Consider the following 6603-nt stretch of genomic DNA (forward strand, 5'->3'; position numbering starts at 1 on the left):
CAGCTGGGACAGAGTTAATTTTCTTCCTAGTAGCTGGTATAGTACTGTGTTTTGGATTTAGCATGAGAATAATGTTGATAACACACTGATGTTTTAGTTGTTGCTAAGTAGTGCTTACACTAAGTCAAGGAATTTTCAGCTTCTCATACTGCCCTGCCAGCAAGGAGGATGGAGGTGCACAAGAAGCTGGGAGGGGGCACAGCCAGGACAGCTGACCCAAACTGGCCAAAGGGGTATTCCATACCATATGACGTCATGCTCAGTATATAAACTGGGGGGAGTTAGCTGGGGGAGGGGTGACCGCTGCTCGGGAACTGGCTGGGCATTGGTCGGCGGGGGGTGAGCAATTGCATTGTGCATCACTTATTTTGTATATTCTTTTATCATTATTATTATTATTATTTTCCCTTCCTTTTCTGTCCTATTATACTGTCTTTATCTCAACCCACGAATTTTACTTTTTTTTTTCCCGATTCTCTCCCCCATCCCACTGCGGGTGGAGGGGGAGTGAGCGAACGGCTGTGTGGTGCTTAGCTGCCTGCCGGTTAAACCACAACAGTCCTTTTGGCGCCCAATGTGGGGCACGAAGGGTTGAGATAACGACAGATCTGACCAGAGCGTGTTAAGGCAAACTTGTTGTAAGCATTCATCATATTGGCTTAACAGCCGCTGGTCGCAATGTTGATTAATTTACTCTCAAAGTTGTCGTGCTTGCTCTCACAGTTGTGTTATGTAACCCCTTACTTGCTGTATATGTTCCCTGTTGTGCTGTCTATCACCTCTGGGAGCTGGATCAAGGATATCATTTTGCTGCACTGTGTAACACTACTGGTTTATGATGTGATAGAATTTTTGGTTGTGAGACTAATTTTTGTATTTGTACTTCTGTACTTATACTCAGTATTGCCGTCATCTCCGTACCTCGGGAGTCACTTTTTGGAAACTATTAATAATGACACCTTTTACCTTTTCTCCTCGGGGAACCAATCTATGGGGGAGATGCGGGGGGACACTTTCCCCTGCTCCTTCACCTTCCCTTTCTCCTTCAGGCAAGCTACAACAGCTCTTGAGAATTTTGAATAGCCTTGGGATGTTCAAACCAGCATGGTCCCATTGCTCTGTCACCTGAATGTGGTTCAGGCCTTGATCTTGTTTACGGTTAAACAATTATTTAAGAATACCATCCAGAGATCAATCCCGGCGACAGGCACTATGGCTACTCAAACCCCGGTGACAGGCACTGTGGCTACTTAAACCCCTGCGACAGGCGCTGTGGCTGAACCAGAGAACCAACCCATGCCGGTATCAGTCGCCCCTATACACAAGAAAATCAACTCATTTAGTAAGGGATGAAGATGAACCAGGGCCATCACGAGAACAGGAGCAGGAAGAGGCAGAACCTATAAATGAGATGGTAACTACCCGATCCCTGTCCCTGAGTGAGCTGCGAGATATGCGAAAAGATTTCAGTCGTCGTCCAGGCGAGCATATTGTCACCTGGCTGCTCCGATGCTGGGATAATGGGGCCAGTAGCCTGGAATTAGAGGGTAAAGAAGCCAAGCAGCTGGGATCCCTTTCCAGGGAAGGGGGCATTGACAAAGCAATTGGAAAAGGAGGCGACTCCTGTCAGGGGTGAAGGAAAGGTATCCCTTCAAGGAAGATGTCATATGTCACCCAGGCAAGTGGACCACCATGGAGAGAGGTATCCAGTACCTGAGGGAATGAGCTGTGCTGGAGGTGATTTATGGTGACCTGAACAATGAGCAGTTATCCAAAGATCCAGATGAAGTCAAGTGCACACGACCCATGTGGCGGAAGTTTATAAGGAGCTCACCATCGTCATATGCCAACTCATTGGCAGTGATGACCTGGAAAGACGGAGAGGAACAAACAGTGGATGAATTGGCTGGCCAACTCTGGCAATATGAGGAAAGTCTCTCTTCCTCCCTCGTCTCGGCTGTGGAGAAACTGTCCTGGGAGATCCAGCAACTCAGAGAGGATAGGTCCTACTCCCCACCTGTACGGACCAGTATCTCAGCCATTAGGTGTAAGCGTCCCTCTGCTCAAGAGAGAGGATATAGTGGATACACACCAGTGGCCACCCTGTGGTTTTACCTACGTGACCACGGAGAGGACATGAGGAAGTGGGATGGAAAATCTACCTCAAACTTAGAGGCACGGGTACATGAGTTGCAAGGGAAAACAATCACAGAAAGAGGTTCTTCCAGGAAAATTGCTGCTCCAGTTTCCAGTGGGCAGTTCCCCAGACAGAGTAGAAGGGCTGATTTTACTTCCGATCTTAATAAAGGGACTTTTGATTCGCATTTACAAGAAGTGAGTAACAGATACTATGACCAGGACAAGAGGGGCCCTGCCTCCAGCCAGGGGGAGGAAAGGGACAACCAGGTTAACTGGACTGTGTGGATTCAATGGCCTGGCACATCAGACCCACAGGAGTATAAGGCTCTAGTAGACACCGGTGCACAGTGTACCCTAATGCCATCAAGCTATACAGGGGCAGAACCCATCTGTATTTCTGGAGTGATGTGGGGATCCCAACAGCTAACTGTATTGGAGGCTGAAGTGAGCCTAACTGGGAATGAGTGGCAGAAGCACCCCATTGTGACTGGCCCAGAGGCTCTGTGCATCCTTGGCATAGACTACCTCAGGAGAGGGTGCCAACAGGTGCCGATCGCCACCACAACAGTGCACCGGTGGCAATATCGCACCAATCGAGACTCCTTGATTCCCATCCATAAGCTGATTCGTCGACTGGAGAGCCAAGGAGTGATCAGCAAGACTCGTTCACCCTTTAACAGTCCCATATGGCCAGTGCGAAAGTCTAATGGAGAGTGGAGACTAACAGTAGACTATCGTGGCCTAAATGAAGTCACGCCACCGCTGAGTGCTGCTGTGCCAGACATGCTAGAACTTCAATACGAATTGGAATCAAAGGCAGCCAATGGTATGCCACAATTGATATTGCTAATGCATTTTTCTCAATCCCTTTGGCAGCGGAGTGCAGGCCACAGTTTGCTTTCACTTGGAGGGGCGTTCAGTACACCTGGAACCGACTGCCCCAGGGGTGGAAACACAGCCCCACCATTTGCCATGGACTGATCCAGACTGCACTGGAACAGGGTGAGACTCCAGAACATCTGCAATACATTGATGACATCGTCGTATGGGGCAACACAGCAGGAGAATTTTTTGAGAAAGGGAAGGAAATAGTCCAAATCCTGCTGAAGGCCGGTTTTGCCATAAACCAAAGTAAGGTCAAAGGACCTGAACAGGAGATCCAGTTTTTAGGAATAAAATGGCAAGATGGACGTCGTCAGATCCCAATGGATGTGATCAACAAAATAACAGCCATGTCTCCACCAACTAGCAAAAAGGAAACACAAGCTTTCTTAGGCATCATGGGTTTTTGGAGAATGCATATTCCAAATTACAGTCTGATTGTAAACCCTCTCTATCAAGTGACCCGAAAGAAGAACGATTTCAAATAGGGCCCTGAGCAACGACAAGCCTTTGAACAAATTAAACGGGAGATAGTTCACACAGTAGCCCTGGGGCCAGTCCGGGCAGGACCAGATGTAAAAAATGTGCTCTACACCACAGCCGGGGAGAATGGCCCTACCTGGAGCCTCTGGCAGAAAGCACCAGGGGAGACTCGAGGTCGACCCCTAGGGTTTTGGAGTCGGGGATACAGAGGATCCGAGGCCCGCTATACTCCAACTGAAAAAGAGATCTTGGCAGCCTATGAAGGGGTTCGAGCTGCTTCGGAAGTGGTTGGTACTGAAGCACAGCTCCTCCTGGCACCCCGACTGCCGGTGCTGGGCTGGATGTTCAGAGGGAGGGTCCCATGTACACATCATGCAACTGATGCTACGTGGAGGAAGTGGGTCGCACTGATCACACAACGGGCACGAATAGGAAACCCCAGTCGCCCAGGAATCCTGGAAGTGATCATGGATTGGCCAAAGGGCAAAGATTTTGGAATATCGCCAGAGGATGAGGTGACGTGTGCTGAGGATTTCCCAATGTATAATGAACTACCAGAAAATGAGAAGCAATATGCCCTGTTCACTGATGGGTCCTGTCGTCTTGTGGGAAAGCATCGGAGGTGGAAAGCTGCTGTATGGAGTCCTATGCGACAAGTTGTAGAAACTGCTGAAGGAGAAGGTGAATCGAGCCAATTTGCAGAAGTCAAGGCCATCCAGCTGGCTTTAGACTTTGCTGACCGAGAAAAGTGGCCAGTGCTCTTATCTCTGTACTGACTCATGGATGGTGGCAAATGCCCTGTGGGGGTGGTTGCAGCAATGGAAGCAGAGCAACTGGCAGCGCAGAGGCAAACCCATCTGGGCTGCCGCATTGTGGCAAGATATTGCTGCCCGGGTGGAGAACCTGGTTGTAAAAGTCCGTCACGTAGATGCTCACGTACCCAAGAGTCGGGCCACTGAAGAACATCAAAATAACCAGCAGGTGGATCAGGCTGCTAAGATTGAAGTGGCTCAGGTGGATCTGGACTGGCAACAGAAGGGTGTTATTTATAGCTCTGTGGGCCCATGATACCTCAGGCCATCAAATAAGAGATGCAACATATAGATGGGCTCGTGATCAAGGGGTGGACTTGACCATGGACACTATTGCGCAGGTTATCCATGAATGCGAAACATGCGCTGCGATCAAGCAAGCCAAGCGGTTAAAGCCTCTCTGGCATGGAGGACGATGGCTGAAATATCAATATGGGGAGGCCTGGCAGATCGATTATATCACACTCCCACAAACCCGCCAAGGCAAGCGCCACGTGCTTACAATGGTGGAGGCAACCACCGGATGGCTGGAAACATATCCCGTGCCCCATGCCACCGCCCGGAACACTATCCTGGGCCTTGAAAAGCAAGTCCTATGGCAACATGGCACCCCAGAAAGAATTGAGTCAGACAACGGGACTCATTTCCGAAACAACCTCATAGACACTTGGGCCAAAGAGCACGGCATTGAGTGGGTGTATCACATCCCCTATCATGCACCAGCCTCTGGGAAAATTGAACGATACAATGGACTGTTAAAGACTACACTGAGAGCAATGGATGGCGGGACATTCAAACATTGGGATACGCATTTAGCAAAGGCCACCTGGTTAGTCAACACGAGGGGATCTGCCAATCGAGCTGGCCCTGCCCAGTCAGAACTTTTACGTACTGTAGATGGGAATAAAGTTCCTGTAGTGCACATAAAAAATATGTTGGGGAAGACAGTCTGGGTTATTCCTGCCTCGGGCAAAGGCAAACCCATCCGTGGGATTGCTTTTGCTCAAGGACCTGGGTGCACTTGGTGGATGATGCGGGAGGATGGGGAAGTCCGATGTGTACCTCAAGGGGATTTGATTTTGGGTGAGAATAGCGAATTAATTAAATTGTATGATGTTAACTGCTATATAATACTGTATATCATCACTACTATGGTTGTTATATGCCATATCAACGGTATTACAATAAGAATCACCCAGATTAATTAAGAATGAACTTTGATGAAACCGAGCAAAGTGCAGCGATGATAGAGCCAGACAAGCATAGCGGTGATGGAGCCAGGACTGGCTTCAGGATGCAACAATCCAACACCACACACCATCTCTCCTGCCCTGAAGGACTGTTATGACATATGGAGCCCAAAGTCATGGACTAAATGAACTCAATGGACATTTTAGAGGGTGGCCCATAGAGTAAGGGAATGATATCTGTTTTTATATATCAAAAGACAGGAAAGGTGGTGGTGATTAATTGGGATGTATTGGAAAGTGTGGGACCCGGGCATGATGTAGATGGTGTAGAATAAGGGGTGGATACTGTCCTGGTTTCGGCAGGGATAGAGTTAATTTTCTTCCTAGTAGCTGGTATAGTACTGTGTTTTGGATTTAGCATGAGAATAATGTTGATAACACACTGATGTTTTAGTTGTTGCTGAATAGTGCTTACACTAAGTCAAGGACTTTTCAGCTTCTCATACTGCCCTGCCAGCGAGGAGGCTAGATGTGCACAAGAATTTGGGAGGGGACACAGCCAGGACAGCTGACCCAAACTGGCCAAAGAGATATTCCATACCGTATGATGTCATGCTAAACAAAAAACTGGGGGGAGTTGGCCGGAGGGGGTGCATCCGCTTCTTGGGAACTGGCTGGGCATCAGTCAGCGGGTGGTGAGCAATTGCATTGTGCATCACTTATTTTGCATATTCTTTTATCATTATTATTATTTTCCCTTCCTTTTCTGTCCTGTTAAATTGTCTTTATCTCAACCCACGAGTTTTACCTTTTTTCTGATTCTCTCCCCCATCCTACTAGAGGGGTGCGAGCGAACGACTGTGTGGTGCTTAGTTGCCGGCTGAGGTTAAACCACAACAGTTTTGTATGCCAACTCTGCTCCAATTTTATAAGACTGTGTATCTGTTACTGCTAGGAATAATCTTTTTACTGCTTTAATGGGGGGTAGCATACTCAGTGTATACTCAAAGGGCATAGAAAAATAATCTCTAACCATTTGTAAGATTAGTGCTAGTTAAGTATCAGGATTTGAGAGAATATTGAAATAGTTAAGAGTA

Source organism: Aptenodytes patagonicus, chromosome W (genome assembly GCF_965638725.1).
Source record: "Aptenodytes patagonicus chromosome W, bAptPat1.pri.cur, whole genome shotgun sequence".
Classification (NCBI taxonomy): Eukaryota; Metazoa; Chordata; class Aves; order Sphenisciformes; family Spheniscidae; genus Aptenodytes; species Aptenodytes patagonicus.